Source organism: Triturus cristatus, chromosome 9, assembly GCF_964204655.1.
Source record: "Triturus cristatus chromosome 9, aTriCri1.1, whole genome shotgun sequence".
In the NCBI taxonomy this organism is placed as follows: domain Eukaryota; kingdom Metazoa; phylum Chordata; class Amphibia; order Caudata; family Salamandridae; genus Triturus; species Triturus cristatus.
The window spans coordinates 1,090,410,094-1,090,430,449 of NC_140592.1; the positions used below are offsets into that span (position 1 = coordinate 1,090,410,094).

The 20,356-nt window shown below is 41.4% G+C and overlaps 1 protein-coding gene across 2 annotated transcripts in view; it reads right to left on the reverse strand.

Annotated features, from left to right (window-relative positions):
* The window catches only part of GNG2 (G protein subunit gamma 2), a 229,559-nt gene that overhangs the window by 102,491 nt on the left and 106,712 nt on the right, over window positions 1–20,356 (reverse strand). The window lies entirely within an intron of this gene.

Sequence of the window (20,356 nt, forward strand, 5' to 3'; positions counted from 1 at the left end):
CTGACGAATAGAGAGAAATCTAAAAATGATCCATTAGCGCAAACAATGACTGATGCACTGCCACGTAATAGAACTGTTAACTTGCACATACATTTAGAATACTTTATTAACATTTAGGGAATTTAAAACAATTGCTGAAGTAGTCCAGGGAGTGCGAGACTGGCACAGATTTCCATGAGAATCCACGTGTAAAACCAGTTTTAGAATGTACAAGTGTATTTTGACTTTAAAAACTTTTTTTTTCTCCAGTGGGAAAAGATGTTTCCGCTGTAGAGAACAACAATTATTAAAGGACATCGAGAATCTCCGAACCTGTTTACAAAGCACTGCGTAAAAGTCCCGAAGGTTTCAATCAGAGTATTACGGTAATCTCAATTAAAAAAATTATTCACATTAACAACCAATACTTTTTTTTCAAGCAATTTCCTATTGCGTCTATGTTTTTTCGAAGTTTTCAAAAAAATACATCATGAACAAATTAAATGAGCACAAATTAAATGTAACATCCATTAAATCTGGTTGGTACAGTCCTTGTATATATAAAACATCAAGGGGCATATGTATCAAGCCCTTTCCCCGTTCGCAAACGGGCCGATTCTCAGAATTGGCCCGGTTACGAACGGGAAAAGGCCTTTTGGGATGTATCATCCCAAAAGGGCATCGCAAATTAGAGAATCGCAAAATTTGCGATTCTCTAAATTGCGATTCCTTAAATGCAATGTATGAAGCACAGAAAAAGTGTGATTCGGCCTTAAGGATTCGCAAATTACCACAAACTTCAAGTTGGTGGTAATTTGCGATTTCTTTGAAAAATGCACTTTTTTGCATTTTTCAAAGTGCCATGTGGCGCACATACATGCCCTTAGGGCCCTTAGGGCATTCATGTGCGCCACATCTGCACACATACATATTTCAGGGGTGCAACAGGGTGTCCTTTTGACACCCAGGCACCCTTGAAATTGCATTCTCATTTTGTGATTCTTTAATTGCGAATCGCAAATTGAGAATGTCTTCCCATTCATTCCTATGGGCCTCCTAGCCCATAGGAATGAATGGGAAGGTATTCCTTAATATTTGCGAATTTTTTATTACATCCCGTTTTACGATTCTCAAATAGCGATTCTCTAAAAATCGCTATTTGAGAATCGCAATAACGGTATTTGATACATATGCCCCCAAGTCACATGTTTCATAGAAAAGATTAATGCTATTTCACAATGAAAACCAATGCATTTCTGACCCCATGCTGACGTTTAGTCAGCATGGGGTCACGTGATGCCTAAAGCACAACTCGTCACATGACGGCTTAACTTTGAAGTACATCACTCGGTTTGGTATTTTGCTCGTATTCAACAGCGGAGGCAACCGAAGACCATGTTATTGAATGCTACAAATTTGTACCCCTGACAAAGGTTTTTTTTGTACCCGAAATGCATTGGGTTTCGTGAAATTGCATTCATATTTTCTATGAAACGTGTGACTTGATGTTTCATATGTACAAGGACTGTACCAACCAAATTTAATGGATGTTACATTTAATTTGTGCTCATTTAATTTGTTCATGATGTAATTTTTCGAAAATCGTCGAAAAACCATAGACACAATAAGTAATACTCTGATTGAAACCTTCGGGACTTTTACGCAGTGCTCTGTGAACAGGTTCGGAGATTCTCCGTGTCCTTTAATAATTGTTGAATCATGCGCAGGGTAGCAGGCTGAACCCTTCAGCACAGAAGCACGCATTGGTTATATACTAGTACAAGATATAATTGTTTTAAAACAGTCACATTTCAAGGTGTGCAGGTTGACACACATTCAAATTCATATACTTATCTGCTGTAGAGAAACCACTTTCCATACACGGCCATCAGTTTTGGGGATGTTTTTAAAATGAAAGCCCACAATTCGAATTTACTACTACCCTTGATGGTGCAAGTTTACAAGGTTATAGGGGCATATCAACAACAACCGACGATAATTATCGCTGAGCGCACTTAGCGCTCGGATAATTATCGCCGGCTAGCGCCGTTTTTTATCGCTGTGATAGCGTGCTATTAGCAACGCTTATCTCATCAGCGATAAAACTCCTAGCGCTAACTGGCTAACGTGAGATTATCGCTGGAAACCCAGCGATAATCTCACGTTAGCTAGTTGATAGGGACTCACAAACTTAGCCATGATATCCACCTTCCATAGGATATCATGGCTAAGTCAGTCCTGAAGCAGGCGTACGGAAAGTAGCGATAACAGGGGTTATCGCTACTTTTCCTGACGCTATGCTTCATAGCGTGGGGCTTGATGATAGGAGAAATGTCGCTTAGCGACATTTCTCCTGTCATGCCAGGTCAGGAACTCCCACTTTGCATCTCATTAGAGATGCAAAGCTGGGCGTTAGGAATACTGACACTAAAGCAAGGTTTCACGCGTTAGCGTGACCTTGCTGATTAGGCGATAAAATTATCGCCTTTTTTCAGCCAAAAACGGCCGCAAAAGCGGCGATAATTTTTTATCGCCTGCTTGTTGATATGCCCCATAGTGAGTAGTAAATTACCTGTAAATGTAAGGTAAATTTCCACAAACGTCACCCCCTGTTGCTGGTGGACTCCCTCAGGAGCAACCTTATGAAGTTTCCACCATTATGGCAAAATGTCTGCACGAATAAATCCCATTCAGAAATTCCTCGTGATTCCTGATTCTTTGAAAGAGGAATGGGACAGTGCCATCCAAAAAATTATTTGCATATTTTATTGCATATTTATTGCATTTAGGTGTAGAATAGCTTTATGAACTGGTCCCTTTATGTTTAGCTGTTATTACACAAACTGTAGTGGTTTCGGAAATCCATAATTAACACAAATTATGTCATATCTGTGAAAGATTTAAAATAACTCATTCAAATTCTGTTGTTCCTGTGAACTGGATATTTCAACTAAAGGATAACTAATAAGGAGTTTCTCAATCAGCTATATCCTCTTTATTCATTCACCACTATATCCAATAAACTTTCAGCAATCCATTGTTAGATGATAAGTCTTAAGTGATAAAACCTAGGGGTGAGAGTTTTGCCCACTCAGCGCTCCGCCTGTACCACAGAGTTCCGGAAAAAGCTCCGCAAACCATTGTGTGGCAGAGTTATTCTTGCATGCACCTCGCAAACATTAAGTTGGTGAGCGAGAAAAACTGGGCACTAGGACGAGTCCCGGCATGATTTCTCAACGCGGGTGGTTGCGGCAGGTCGCTTCTGTTCAAGTTGAGAAAGTTGGCGCTCGAGTATAAATCTACTCAAGCCGCAAAAAAACATAGCGCCCTCTGGCACGGCGCGAGGTGCCATCATGCTGATTTTACAGTGCAGAACAAGCTCTCCATGATAAAATTCAGCATGATGCGCTGAAATTCCGCTGCTCGAGGAACTTGGCGGAATCTCGGGGAGTGTTTATGTAACGCAACGGAATTCCTAAAGTAAAACTCAACGTGTTCCGCTCACCCCTAATAAAACCACCTGCACGTGGAGAGCAAACAGTTTTTTAAACAGAAATTTGAAAATGGAAGTTATGTTCACTGAAACCCCACATATTGAATTCTTAAATTTTAATACAGATTCCTAAATGCTATACTGCTGTAGTCACCTTATTGCTCTAAATAAGTGACATTTGCAAGAAAATTAAAAGTGAAAAGCAGACTAAGAAAAAATCATCATCTTTGATATTGCTTGACAATGACCCAAGGGTCAACTGCTAAACAGAAACTTAAAACATGACTTAGAAAAAGTCTAGAGTGATATCATGCCCTATGAGGAATGATAGTCACTTTTATTACACTGAAAAGAACCATAAGGAACAGGTTTTCATTGATGTCATTAATCAAAACACACACACTAACAAAGGAATGATGTAAGTTTGTGTCGACCGCTCCCCTTCTAGGGACATCTTAAGGATTTTGGGGGCCCTGGGTCAAAATTATTTTTGAGGCCCCTCTTCGCAACACCTTTGAATTTATGATCCATTTTCAGCTCTTTCCTGCCCTCTTTGGTCAGGCCACTGACAGTGCACAGACACACTTGTCCAAATTCTAAATGTGTTGTCTAATATTCAGGGATAGTGATGTGTGTTTTCAATATTGTATCATAGCAGCAGCTAACTAATATTATTACAAATAATCTCTGTGTCACTCTCCCATTTCTCATATGTGAAGTCCTGTTTTGATCTAAAAGAAACTTTTTTTAGGGATCTTGCATGAAAGATGAACACAACATTTCTGTGCAAAATATCCGTAATACACTCTCAGAAATCACCCTCATTAAAAAAAAATTAAAGGAACGCTGTATTAAAAAAATCTGTTTAAGAATTATTCAAGGTCATTGGGACAAGACTCTATGCAGAACAGAACTGGCTCTAAGGGGGCCCCTGAAAGGCTGGGGCAATGGGCCAGAGCCCACTTTGCCTATGCCTTAAAAGGTCTCTGTCCCCTCCAATTTCACATTGTGCAGTCGGATGCCTCGACATGTGTGGCGAGTGTTAACCCTTGCATCTCGACTGGCTGCTATGGCGCTCTTGTGGTGGTTGCTGGGTCTGATGCACACCCAAGTGGAATTGTTGCTGCCGTCTAGCACGGCCATTTGTACAGCATATGACTGGTTGGGTGCAGTAGTCATAGCAGATTAGGGGGCTGAATTTGCCACTGCCTGTGTCTCTTGGCGCTGCTGCAGGTCCTGGAGTGCAAGGCGTTGGATGCACTGTTGTTTTTATATTTACCACGATGGACATTTATCACCCCAATCTCCTTAACACATTTGCTTCCCCTCTTCTTGATTGTTCATTTGTGAGAGGTGAGTTGATGGGAGGATCTGACCATACTGTTGTTTCGGGATCTTTGCGGCAGGGACTCTTCTGTGGCTCCTACCTAGTTTTCAGTTTTTCATGACCACAACAAAGACCTTATGAGTTTTCTGGAAATGTGTTTTCTGTATCAAATTTCTGTCTGCTTTACATGTCCCTAGTAATCCTTACATATATTTGCTGTACAATTTAATTTAGTTTATTTTAAACCACTTTAGTGAAAGTACTGCAGAAGTCTTATTCAATAAGCAATAACATATGAAAGAAAGTATTTTAGAAACCAAAGAAAGCACAATTACTTCAACTATACAAACTGTATTTTATTACATTGACTTGTTTACCTAAATCAAAACCAGGTAAAATATGTTTGCATCATACTATAAAATCACGACTATCCACAGGATTCCTAATACAGTATCAGAAAATATGTTAATGTATGCAGTCCTCCAAATTTATGGTGGCAAGATCTTCCAAGCAAAATATATCATGCACTAGCAAACCTTGTGATGATGTGATTGATAACTTGTTGACAGTGTCTATTAGTATCTTAGTGTTGGGATTTATCTTAACCATCAATGACCTGCCGTCTGTTAGTCCACTTTAACTTAGTCTCCTCTAATGCCTCATAAAAAGACTGACATATCAAAGGGATCCTTCAGTCATACTGATTGAGACCGTTCACTTCTCATATCCAAAGGCCTCTTGTACTTTCAGTCTAAGGCATGATCCCATTCACTAGGATTCTTGTTAACCAGTTCCAATATTGAAATGTATAGCTGTACAATTTATTCCAATGTTCCTGTTCAATTAAGTTCCGTGATTTTTCCACAATTCTCTTGTTAAGTAAATGTGTGGTCTCCCATACTGATATTTATCACAATGGCATTTCAAGATGTATACTACATAAGCACTTTCACATGTAGATTAATGGTGCACGACTTTCCTGTCAGCCATGAATTATTATTTCACTTGCAAAGAAACCTATGAAAGCTAACCAGAGCAATGTAGTGGTTACTGAAAATTGAAAGTGTTATTATGTATATATACATATATATATATATATATGTGTATGTATGTGTATATATATATATATATATATATATATTACCTACTGGCGGTCGCCAGTAGGTAGTTATAGTTAGGACCACGTTTCCATAGGAAAACCTCAACATTCTATTTTGAATAACTTTGGCGCCGGTCGACGAATCCTCGCGAATTTCTCAAAATAGGTGGGGCGCTACGCTCCGCTCCTACCCTGAAAGTCTCGGGGGGATTCGTCAAGCGGGGGCTGAGATAAAAGGGGGGTCCCAAAACGCGTTTTTCCCATGCATTTTTCCATAGGACCTTTAGAACGAGCTACAGCCCGAACGGCTGAACAGAATTACTAGAAATTTGGCAGAGAGGTAGTCCCTAGGTCAAGGAAGTGCCTTTTGTAGGTTTGGTGTAAATCTGTTCAGTAGATTCTGAGAAAATAGCCTTTAAATCAATATATATATCTGAGCCCGCTTACGGTACGCTTACCGTACGCTTACCGTACGCTTACCGTAAGCTTACGGTGGCGTGCGCGAGCGCGATTCTGATTGGCTCTTAGATCTTAGTAAACATTCGAATCGGCCGAAACCAGGAAGCGGCGTCCGCCATTTTGTCTCTCGCACTGAGTGTTGTTTATCAAACATGATGGCCAAAAACATGTTACGGGGCTGTTTTGACAACTCCCTCCCACATAGTCATGTTGAGGGAGTCCCCAAACATCCCCCAAGAGCAAAAACGGTTTTATTTTTTTTTCGGCAATTTCGCGGGGTACGCTTACCGTACGCTTACCGTACGCTTACCGTAAGCTTACCGTACGCTTACGGTAAAAAAATAAAAATAAAAAAAACACTATCCACACTTACCCCACCCCCTGTGCTTTTGGTGGCCGCAGGCCACCAAATGTGCAGGGGTTATTAATAGAGAAAAAAAACGTAATTTTGGCAACATGAAATTATAAAATCGAAATAAAAAAAACACTATCCACATTGACCTCACCCCCTGTGCTTTTGGTGGCCGAAGGCCACCAAATGTACAGGGCTTATTAAAGTTGATAAAAACCGTGCACGGAACGAACTGCGTTAAGTGGGCGCGCACGCCACAAATGGCGTAAAGTAACTTAGCATTTAAAAAACCGTACAAATTCACTGAAAAAACCATAGGTTTCACACACGTTATAGTTAGGAAATAGCATTTAAAAAACCTTGCTAATTCACTGAAAAAACCATAGGTTTCACACATGTTATAGTTAGCTGGACATTTTACTGATAAAAAACCAATGAAATTCCCCCGTTATAGTTACTGTAGGCAACTATAACTCACGCGACCGTAATCCTCTGCTGATGACATATGTGTCTTTATGAAAAAAAAATATTTGTAATATATGTATAGCTAAAATTTAATGGAAGAAGATATGGGCAAATAAGTGTCTAAATACAGTATTAGCATCAGCAGAGGATTACGGTCGCGTGAGTTATAGTTGCCTACAGTAACTATAACGGGGGAATTTCATTGGTTTTTTATCAGTAAAATGTCCAGCTAACTATAACATGTGTGAAACCTATGGTTTTTTCAGTGAATATATATATATATATATATATATATATATATATATATATATATATATATATATATATATATATAAAATACATACATATATTCGCTGAAAAAAACATAGGTTTTAGGGAAAGTTATAGTTAGTTGGACATTTCACTCGTACAAAACCATAGAAATTCCCCCGTTATAGTTAGGTCAGCTAACTATAACTCGCGCACCCGCAATGCACTGCTGATGACGATATATACATATATTTTTTATATTTAATATAGCCCATATACACTCTAAAAATGCATCTGAGTTTACACTGTTCATCGCATGTGGTGGTATATTTGTTCATAAGGAGCTATTTCTATACATAAGAGGAGGCATTGTGGTCAACTGGTTTGCACTCTATGGATCCATCCAAGAGTAGGGGGGCCTATGAAACCCTACATGCCTACTGTGATTTCCCCACTAGCACTCCCACAGACGAGGCCGAATCTCTTAGCTCTATAGGAACAGCGCAAGAGATGATGTAAAAAATGAAATCCCAATACCTTATGTTGTTGAAAAAAAAAATATAGACTATCATCACCTCAAATTAAATCATTTGTGCGTTGGCTCTAAATGTATTACAAAAAGTTTCATTTTATAAAGCAATATTGGCTTGGTAAATTTACATCCCAACCCCCCACACAATAACTTTCACAAACCTCAGTTTTAATTTGCTATTTTGCGCACTAGAAAATCTCACTGAAATAGTTACCTAGACTTTCGTGGTAAAATAACCCACAGATACATATCACCTGCATACAGGGCCATAATAATATTGTCCTTATTTATAGAGCTGACATAAATATTCAGCTCATTATTTTTGTTTGTCAATTAGATAGTCAGGTAAACAGTTTTGTGGGGACTACTGAGTAAGTGGCCATATTTACTTAAGAACACATATGCAGGTGAAGCATTAGTGGAAAATTAACGAAATTGGTCAGGCTCACTGTTGATAAGTATGCAGAGTTCTCAGAAAAGCAATTAAGACACTTTAATGCGTGGATCTCCTGAGTCTCATTATCTGCATGACAGAGTATTGAATTACCATAGCACCCATGGGATACTACCAGAGACTTATTTAATATCCAACTGCAGTGTGTTCCTGCTGCCACATTGCTCCTTTATGGATAAAGCATGCCTAGTGTGCTATAGGGGTAGTAACATGAGATGGCGCTCATTTTCTTGTTAATCATTCCCTGGTCAGTCATATCTGGACATCGATAAGAAACATATGGTAACCAGATATATAAATCCATATTAGACAAGAGAAAAGTATTGCCAGATAACTATGGGCCCCATTACGATGCGGGTCGGACCGGCATCGCGGTGGAAGCAGTCCCGTCCGACTAGCAGTCGTCGGTCCCGCTGGCTGCATTACAATGCAACCGCCTTCATTGCGGTCGCAATGTGTATAGTTTGTATTGCGGCGTGTGCTGCGGGCTGCAGCACAGGCCGCAGTACAACATAAACACATATCACATATCCCTTCACTATGTGGCAGGCACCATGCGCTACGGGCGCCCAAGTCACTTTCCGCCTGTCTTTTCAGGGGGGGTTAACTGTCATAAAATGGCCGGCGGAAAGGGACATTGTAATCCCTTCGACATTGCCTGAGCAGGCACCGCTACTGTTGTAGGAATTTCGAGTCCCTCTGACGGTCCAACCAGCTCTTTGAGTCTGCCGTATGCGTGGCGGTCGGTCTCTCCGACGGCCCGACATCCGCCCGCCATCATAATGCAGCGGGCAGTCCTGCAGGGCCCGATGGCGTTGGGACCGCCACCGACGGCCTGATGGTGGCGGTCCCATCGCCATCATAATGGGGCACTAAGTGCTAGGCACCAGGCAGAGATGTCACCAGTACACTTTTTCACATAGTATAATATTGTCAGTCCACTCTCTCCATAGATTTTGATGTAAAACATTCTATTTAATTTGTAGATGAACTACATAAACCTAATGAGTTTTCTATTTGAGAGAATATTTTTGGTAAGTTACATCAGTACTATCCCTTTAAATTGTTACTTGACCCAGACATACACATTGACAAAGAGTATGATATTTACGACCCTTTGCTGCCATTGAAGGTGAACATCATCAGGGTTTACTTTGTCACAATACTTTGGACCTGTTTTAGAGTCTGGCAGACAGATTACTCTGACAAAAAAGGTGATGGATATCCCGACTGCCTTATTAGACGTGCTATAGAAAATAATGCACTTGTAATAAAGCGGACTGGATATCTGTCATGTTTGTGACAGAGTAACCCATCCGCCAAACTCTAAATCAAGCCCTTTTTTACTCTGACAAAATCACAATATACTTAAAAATATGAAATCACATTGCCCGAGCTGGTTGACAAATTGGAGCGCCTATTCACAGAGGCAATTTGGAATATGTAAGGCAATACTCCTGACTTGTTTACCCTAAAGCATCTAAACAATTAATCAAATGAACATATTCAGGGAATATTCATATACAGTCATTACAAACAGGAAAGACTGTGCCATCTTTACACTTTCGCTAATAGGGAGTTCGATGATTTGGGCCGATTCACCAAGGCTTGTAAGAGTACATAAAATAGTGCTCCTGTAGTACTACTTCCTGTTCTCATAAATGCTTGTGTGTATTGGCCCCTTCGTGTCCTGAATGGTGCATTTTTATTCAGCCACAAAGATCGTAGGGCCAAGTGTACTAAGCATTTTTACAGCCGCAAACACTCCATTTCGGCATTTGTGAGTTTTAATGCTTTTTTATACACTAATCCCATTTTAGGAGTCAGAAAAGTCGTTTCCACTCCTAAAATGGATACTGATTCAGTATATAAAAGGGCATTTTCAAATACCAAATTGGTATCAGATATATCATTGTTTTGTGACTGAAATCTGGTCAAACAACTTTGAAATTACAGACTCCTCAAAGGAGGTGGTAATGGATTTGCAAAAGGGAAGGATTCCCCATGGGATCCCTTCCCATTGGTGAATGTAATATAATAAAAAGATTTACTCAAGAGTAGGCAGTGGTCCAAGAGGCCACTGCTAACTCTCAAACCAAAGCCCCTTTTCTTTTAATGAAAACTGGCTGCATTCAAAAGAGGTTTGCTTTATTTAAAAGCAATCCCAAAAAGGGTGGTCTGCTGATACCAACCCACCACCATACCTGTGATAGCCTCCAATCATTGTGAGTGATTTTACTGAATATTTAGTGAACCCATTTCCTATTATATGTGAAGTACCTATGCACATCAAACAGCATTTTAGAATAACCACCACAGCAGTGATTATTGTAATAATGTCCACTCCCATTCTGTCACCATTGTTTAAAGTCGTCCTACCCAGCATTCCCAGTTTTATACAATATTCATCCACATGAGGCATTATTTCACTTTTGTCACCCATCTGCCAGTGTTGTAGAGCAGTCACTGCCTAAAGTCAGGACATGTCAGTACAGGTAATTTCCCCCAGAAACAGTAACAGCAGTAATTGCCCCCTTCCCTGTATTTTAAGACGTTGTCCATAAGGTGTGGAAAGTGTGGAACTCTTTCACCAGCAATCAGGGCTGCCCTGTCCTTCAAAATCTTTAAAAAACAGTTGAAACGTTTATGATCAGGTCTTCTTTTAATTTAGGGTTATTTTGCCAAATGACTCTATATGAACTTTATGACTTAGGTCCTTATTTAATATTTGGTGGTCGGGCTGCACCTCCAGAAGGTATTGGAGTACATTTTTACATTGCCCTGGCGGAGGTCCAGACTGCCACATTTTATTTCAAGCCCACCGTCATTTCCAGCATTGACAGAAACCACCGTCAAGGCAGTTCCTACCAATGAATTGTAACTTTGCCAAACCGCTCCATCAAACACGACCAAGCTGTACGGCAAAGTTACATATCTTTTATTTTATTTTCAAAAACAAAACCCCAAAGCAGGATTTTCTTCTTTAAATTAAAGGGAGCTGTCTCCCTTTGCATGGGGGGCATTTTGCTATTTTCCCTGCCCCTTACTGCCAGAGTTTTCATGGCAGTGACTGACAGTGAAAACTGACCTGTATGTCCGCCGATATAAATTAGGTGAGCAGTTATTCCATTCAACCTCTAACTCACTTTGTTGGGCCATTGGAAGGTTGTAACCATGGTGAAGAGAGATTAGTTTCACCCGTTGTTACACTAAAGGTCCTACCGCGTTTAAATTAAGAGGGTAGACCATTATTTTGGTAGAAAGGGTACTCTGTCGCTGTTGCGACGGAATGCCCTTTCCACCAACATATTAATCAAGCCCCTATGTCTGTACATGCTTTTAAACTGATTGCAATCCTATATCCCTTCTTTGTAACCCCAAATGTTTATGATTGTGACCCTTTGTTACAGTGATGTGTATTGTTTATCTTTTGTAATTGTTTTGATTTTGCTACTGCTTTTGTAAGGTGATCTCATGTAAAGTGCCATGTCACCCACTGGGCCTGGTCCGGCTATTCATAACAGCAACTAAATAAATACATTAATTAACGAATTGCTCATAGCAGCTGTAAAGGGACTTCTTAAAAAGCATACAGTGCATTTGCATTATTTTCTATTTAATCTTCAAATGCTCAAGTAAATGCTGAGGCATAGTCTGTGAATCAGCACATGTGCAGTACTTATGCCACCTGACAGACCTTTTGCATGCTCCTTACACTGTTAATCTTCATAACATTGTACACAACACCAGTGCAGACCTGGATCGACAATTATAGTCTACATGGGGTAGGTGTAGCTAGGATTATCAACTGATTCACAAATCCAACAATTTTAATCTCTGTATCTCTGTGGAATAATTTGTATTTACTAAAATTGATAACTGATCCTATAGCTGGGTGCATGACTCTCATAGGTAAATTTTATATCACTGACTGTAGTGTGGGCAGATGGTGTGACAGAAAATGTGCGACTTTGTATCGCACATTAACTGTAGAGTTACCTCAATTTCATGCCATCATTGAAGCTAATCCTAATTGGACAAACAGCATACTTTTCAGACAAGAAGAACACAGGTTTTTCGTTTAAAGAGCGGCTCACCAGGTTTGAATGATGAGATACCCTGGGCTGAACTGACAAGTCAAAAACCCTATGGTCGCCCAACTTGAATGCCATTACACTATGCTGCCAGCTATAGATATCCAATTGCCTCAAACAACACCATACACTAGTCCTACCCAATAGCACGAGAGTTGCCATGTCTAGTAGCTAGCCCACATTTGCCACACCAATACTCACCAACGGGTCCCATGGCTAGTTCTTAATCAACACTGGATAACACCGGTATGCTAGGATATGTACAGCTGCACATTAATCCCTGACCGCATTACATACTTCTTCATCATAGCCTTTACCTAATAAGAGCAGATCCAGCAACCTGATCTCTCCCCCCAACTCCAATACTAATGTATGTTGGATCAGTGTCACAAACACTACTACACCATGGTCTCCCTCTCCATCACCCCAATGGACCGCCGTCAACTCATGCAACTATGACAATTACACCGCCCTAATTTGGCAGCCATGAGTTTATAATAAATTCACGAGGTATCGTACTGGATTTTCCACTCACCAGTACCATCGTTGTACAGGGGTAGGATTCCTGAGGTCAATCGCCAAAAGGAAATCCCTGCATTTATCCTACACTCGTACAATTTTATTTTTGAAAAGAAAGGGCATTTACCAACGTGACCAACATTACACTATTGGCCTTTCAAATATGGCGCTCCACGTTGCACGTCATTACGACAAGCATATCCTCCTAATATGGCCGTCACGTTTCTACGAAACAAGGGATAGCGCTACATACAATACACTCATCATTGGTCTACCACGCCCCGTGGCCGTCATTTCCGCCCCAACGCTCACATGTATATTATGACCAGTCAGCCACACCAATATCACCGGCGATGAGAATGGAGGGGTAGGCAAACGGCTCCCTGTGAGGTGGTTTAATGTGAGTATTTAGCTGCTGCTGGAGGACAGCAGCGCCACCCCCATGAGGAGCAACGCCCGATGATGAAGCATGACACTCGCAAGGGTGTGTAAGGGCACTAAGTTAAAAAGGAGGAATGCCCCCACCTTCACTTCTGCCCAACTTTATTGAGAGAACACCCTAACTATTTCCCCAACCAGAATAGGTTGGCCTGTCTTCTTTTCTTTAGGAACAGCTACCCCTCAGTGAGTTTAACTGTTACATGTATAACACAAACATATAATCGTTTTTTTTTTCAATGGGAGAAATTTAAAGGACAGAAAAATGCTCTGCAAAAATGTTCGTAATGAAGAACATTTTTCTGCACTTTAAATTTTTCTCATTTTAAAAAGGGCTGTATTTTTAAGTTATACTTATGGCACGGTATATGCTGGCCGCTGGGAGTAAGGGGCCTGCTGTGTGTAAATGCTACACTATGAAATGGGAGAAAATTAAAATGAAGAGTTAACGCTATCATTAAGGTAACTTTTCATTTTAATTTTCTCTTATCTAAAAGCATTCAGAAACATAATTTTGTTAACAGCTCGAATATTGAGTTGACAAGGACTTTTATTTAAGGGTTAAATACCGCACTGCTTCAGTTGTTCATCTCTGTAACCCAGCCTGGGTCATAAATCTGACTGAGCACTTTTGATTATCAGGCCCTCCTATTGCAGCCAGATGATAATAATGTAAAATAAACACAGCCTTCCCTTTACTTTAAAAGTAAAATATGACCTTGTGCTTATTAAAAATGAACTCAAGGCTGTGAGCTACTCTAAAGGTGTCTTTGAGCTACTGGTAGCTGGCAATCGACTGGTTGGAGACACCTGCTCGAGAAAACACCCTACAACCCCCTTAATGAGTTCAGAGGGCTCTGCGCTTTCTAGTGGCCAGAGCTAGAGCCACACACATCAAGAGAACCGGGTAGAGGGGGTGGGAGAAAATAAATCAGGCAAAACTTAATGATCTGGACTACATTATCACATTGCCAAAATATTTCTCTTTCATATAGAATAATAGTTTCTGCCCTTTCATTTTACCATCCGGCCCTCACTTTGGTTAATTTGGTAACATATGTATTGCAGTTATCTGCAATTCTGAGCTGTACGAATACCAGAGTATTCCCTTCACCATCCTAAACAGCACCTGATAAATGGGGGCATTACCATGTGAACTGTTGTTCTGGCAGTCAGTTCCCATGGTAATTTATTCTCTTTCAGACATTTAAATCCCGGACATTTTGGCAGCTTTTTGCTATTGAAAAATTAAGGCAGGGAAAAACAGGGAATGCGGTCTTAGCACATTATTTATAATTCTCAACTCAGCTGTTACCTGGCGGAGGGCCTCAGTGTGCCACAAACTGGCACTCATTTTGGGTGTATGATAATATATTGAGTCTGTTAATATCGACATCCACTAATTTTGTATCGACTACATCTACATGCCACTATATTATAAGGTATGTACAAATATACTATTGTTAACTCCACACATTCATACCTTGGAAGGTACGTGTAGGTGGAATTAAGGGTAGTAATTATACCCTTACCTTACGAAATAGTACCAAGGTGATGTAGTGGATGTAATATTATTGCTATGAGATATATATCTCATGCATTATAGTGACCACCCCCACCATTAAGTCACACATCTTCTGTTCTGTCATGGTAAAATCTTTCATTTATATTTCAAGCTCAGATGCAGACATATATTTTTATATATATATATATATAATATATGCCTGCATGTTATATAAAGAAAGTCTTTACAAGGTATTTGCATATACCAGGCGAAACGATAGCCTACCAGGGTTTGCATCATGAAGTGACCAATGCACCCCCCCATTATCCATGGCTATAGTCTGACAGCCTGTCCTTGCATTCCTGTGAAGCAGCCCTGCGTGAAATGTGCTTCTTTAAACCTGTGCTCTAAGCCCCCATTAAATGCTTACAGCATGACACATGTCTGTTCTGTCATGAGGTAGAGTAACACAGGCATATATACTCTGAGCCTATGTGCCAGTCACTTGGCAGCAACATCCCACAGCAATGCTGATGACAAGGTTTATAGGGGGGTGGGATCCAAAAAGCACATTGCAGCCAAAGCCTCATTAATCACGATTCAGCACTTCTGCAGATCCACTCCCTGCATCACTGATTGCCAAGGAGATGCAATCCCAGCAGCGACAGGCGCGCCTCACATTCATATGCAGTGCGCTCGGATTTAGCAGACCACTCCATCAGCAGGAGAAGGACTTGTTGTTCCCACCTCCACCCACAGTCTTGGCTGAGTCACAAACCCGCCTGGTGCTGCTTTTCAGGAATTGCTAGCGACTGAAAATTTTATCCATAGCCAATGCCTTTTTAATTTGTAAACAATATTTTAAAATTATTAGCCAAAAATTCAAGTTTCATTAAGAAAGCAATACTGTCTGACATAAAAGCCTATGATTCCCGAAAGTCCAAATCTGCGGTGCAGCTTTTTTTGAGGAAAACACAGCTATCTCAGCTCCCTGCAGATTTATTTCTTCTAAATTTTGTGGATACTTTGCCAGGACAATCTTGAGTATTTGTGTGCGGTATAAATCCACTATAATGTAATGTAATATAATATAATATAATATAATATAATATAATATAATATAATATATAATATATTGTTGACATTTAGGAAATAACTTGCACGTTTTCTATCTCTGCCTCAATTTCCAAGCAGAGAAACAAAACTTGTAGAAATATCAGAAAGGAAGGAGGAAAGACTGGGAGCAAGGAGGAGGATCTCCAGTGGTAGCTGTCACCAACAGAAGAGGACCTAAGTGGGGTACTCACTCATTTTAATACCACCAAAACTGCATTGCAGTAAGTACCTGCATAGTAGGTCTTTGCATGGAAGTCACCCAGCCCAGGTTACTCAGTCACCCATCAAATGAAAGCTTCAAGCATGTGTGCAATGCACAAACATGCAGAGGAGAGCACATGGAAGTTGTGTGAGGATGCAGATAGCCTACCATAGGAACTTTGAAAGGCTTATTAGAGATGTGGGCGAGCGACGTGTGAGGAGTCAAAGCGCTCAATACTAGTGTATCACAGTATTCTGGGAATCAATGTACAGAAGTACTACATCAGAAGAAATATATGTGGGGGACTGAACCAATTATTATTTTAATTAGTCTGTTTTCTAAGCATTTAGGAATTTGGAAAAAATAGAGAGTACAGTTTGATGAGCTTTTCTCATTATCTTTAGCGTTAATCTATGAACACTTCCACCTTTATTACCTGCTGGAAAGTTGAAAATATTACAGTATATTAGGAATTAATCTTTTTAAGGACCTTAGGGGAAGGATCCTACTTGGAAATTTAACTCACTGGATAATCGCAGATGAGAAGTGGTAGAAACCATCAGAAAACATAGATCACTCACAAAATTCCTCATGCTGTGGCAGCATTTAAGATGATTCTTTCTCTCTAGTACAATTACTACTTTTTGCCGATATCAATCAATCAATCAAGCAGGATTTATAAAGCACTTTGTGTCACGCACGAGGGTATCCAGGTGCTTGCTGTAGGTCTCAGTTGAAGAGCCAGGTCTTGAGCCTCTTCTTGAAGTCAGTCAGTGAGGTGCAGAGGGGGAGGGGGATCAAACCTTTGGTGGCGAGATGAGAGAAGGAGCGTTCTCCGGCGTTGCAGCAGCATATCCGTGGGATCTGTGCGAGGTCGAGGTGTGAGGAGCGGATGTTCCTGGGAGGTCGGTGGAAGTGCAGACGGTGGTTCATGTAGGCGGGTCCTTGGTCGTGAAGGGCTTTGTAGGAGGGTGTCATGAGCTTGAACTGGCATTTTTTCTGGACCAGGAGCCAGTGGAGGTCCTTCAGATGCTGGGTGATGTGGGTTTTTTCTTGGGCAGTTTAAGAATTAATCTGGCGGCTGCATTCAGGATTGTCTGGAGTCTTTGCAGGAGTTTGGTGGCGGATGCCTGCATACAGTGCGTTGCCATTGTCCTGTCTGCTAGTGATGAGGGCCTGCGTTATGGTCTTCCTAATGTTGATGGGGAGCCATTTCAAGATTTTGCAGAGCAAACGGAGCATGTGGAAACAGGTTGAGGAGACAGCGTTGACCTGACGTTTCATGCAGAGTTCAATGTCAAGGATGATACCGAGGTTGTGGGTGTTGTCTTTCGGCATGGGGGTGGGTCCAAGTTCTGCCAGCCACCAGGAGTCGTTCCAGAGGGTGGTATGTTTGCCGAAGATGAGGACTTCCGTCTTGTCCGTGTTGCCCTTGAGGCAGTTGCCCTTCATCCAGGCTGAGACGTTCTTAATACAGTTGTGAAAGTTTGTCTTTGTTGAGGTGGTTTCTGATGAGAACGATAGGACGAGTTGCATGTCGTCGCCGTAGGAGATGATGTCGATGTCGTGCGATCTGATAATGTCTCTGAGTGGTGTCATGTAGTTATTTTTTTTAAACTTTATTGTGCAAAATAACATCGTTACAAATATGGGCCTACAACCACCAGGGCCGGCCGCTAGTATATGCATATCAATTGCTGGATGTCATGAAGCAGCGACTGATCCCCAGAGGTTCAGCAGAGTTACAGGAGATATTCTAAGCACCTCAGAAGCTAGGCAGGATACAGATATTTTCAACTTTAAAGAAAAAGAACAAATGAAGAAACAATGAAACAAAACTCAAGGCGAGAAACAGTCTATACGGGGTCGAGCTCCGATGGGGGGGATCCCACCATACGAGGTAGAGAGTCAGGAGGACAATAGAGATGACCGGGGGGGGGAGGCAGCGTGTCATGTAGTTGTTGAAGAGGGTAGGGCTGAAGGGTGAGCCTTGGGGGATGCTGCAGATGTTGTGCTTGACTTGTGATGTGAAGGGAGGGAATCGGATTGTCTGCATCTGTCCCGTGAGTAAAAGATGCCATCCATTTGAGCGGGTCGTCGTTATACCAATCTGGTGTAGGGATCAATGAGTGTGTGGTAGGAGACCATGTTGAGGGCTGTGAAGAGGTCAAGTAGGATCAGGGCTGCTGATTCTCCTCTGTTGAGTAGGGTGTGGATGTCGTCAGTTGCAGTGATCAGGGCTGTTTCAGTGCTGTGGCTGGTTCTGAATCCTGATTGCGAAGGGTCCAGTAGGTTATTTCTCTCCAGGTGTTCAGTAAGTTGGAGGTTGATGGCCTTCTCCAGGACTTTTGCGAGTTAGGAGAGCAGTGAGATGGGACAGTAGTTCTGGAGATCGTTTGGGTCTGCCGAGGGTTTCTTGAGGAGGGGTCTGACCTCGGCGTGTCTCCTGGCGTAGAGAAAGGTGACAGTGGTTAACAAGGCATTGAGGATGGTGGTGAGTTGGTGGATGAACACGTCTCTTTCGAGGTTGAAGAGTTGTGGGGGCAGAGTTCCTATGATGATGGCATGGAGTTTTCTGTGGCTGGTGGGCAGGTGATATCACTGAAAATCGTGAAGAGTTCCTTAGCTTGGTTGGCGCTGGTGTCGATCCGGTGGGTCAGGGCCTCCCTTTTTGCTGCTTTGATCTATCTGGGGAAGTTGGTGAGGGCTGGTTTGAAGGTGGCTTTGTCAGTGTGGTTCCTGCTAGTGCACCATCTTCTTTCTAGTTGTTTGCATCTGCGTTTTGACGTGCAGAATTCCGTAGTGTACCAGCTGGCTTGTTTGAATGGTCTGTACATTTTGGCAGCTTTTGTGAGGGGCAACTCGGTCGGCGGCGCTGGTGATCCTGTTGTTGAAGTTCTATACTGCCTGATCCACGTTGGTGGTGTCTTTGGGCTGTGTGGTGGTGAGGGTGTCCGATCATTGTTGCTGCGGACCTTGGAACAGCCATGAAAGGGAGCGCTGTGTCGGTTGGAGACAGTGAGGGCAAGTCCGGTGATGGCGAAGTGTACGATGGAGTGGCCTGGCCAGGTGAGTTCCGAGGTGGTAGGAAATCAGGGTTGTGCATAGAATGGCACAGTGAAGGTGCAGTGCCCTGCATAATGGTCACATCATTCACCTCAGCTTGTAGGTGAGCTTGTAGTGAGAGGGGGACACAATACTGCTAGTGCTTAACACGTCCTCTAAGTCTTTGCATGATACCAACCAGCATGAAGTAACAGAGACCAGAACTGGGAAAGCCAAAAACACACAGATCATAAGTGTGGAGGCAGTCTGCATTCAAGCAGCTGGAGCCCATGAAGTAACAGCAGATTGGGCACTTCTGAGGTAGCAATCAAGGGTAATGGAAACCCATCAGCAACAATCTGAAGACTTGCAGGTATAGGAAATGTCAAACAGACACACTTGAAGGTCCGTTCTAAAAAGTACCTGCCGTACAATGCAAACTTTAAGAAAGAGCTTTTCCATACAGGGATCCAGATGAAATACAACTTTCAAGGAAGGTTGAAGTTAAAACACTATTGAATTTACAATAAAAGGAAGTGGAGTATCTTTATGCAAAAAACAACTAGGGTGCGAGAGGTGTGTCTTGCAAAAATAAAAGTAACTGTTGCTTTTCTAATTCCTCTGTATATGAAATAGTTTTGCCTTCTGCAATTTCAACATTAGCATTCTCAAAAAATAGGGTCAGAAGAGAGACTTTTTGTGAAATTCAGAAAGACAAAGTAATAAGTAAATTCATAAAATGCAACCAATAGTATGGACTGAGCTAAACAACTTGAAGTTAGTGGTAATTAGGTGCTAACCACAACTGATAGGGCTATAATGAAGTAATACACAGGAAGAGACATTCTATATATGATTACCCTAAATCAGGGCGCACAGTTAGCGAACAATTACAGAAAAATACAAGCAATATCACAGCAGGTTTTAGGCCCAAAGGAAAACTACCTTTAACAACAAAATATAACAAACTGGAAAGCCTATGAGACATCAAAAGTATAAAGCCTCTTTATCAAACTTAAATCCAAAGGG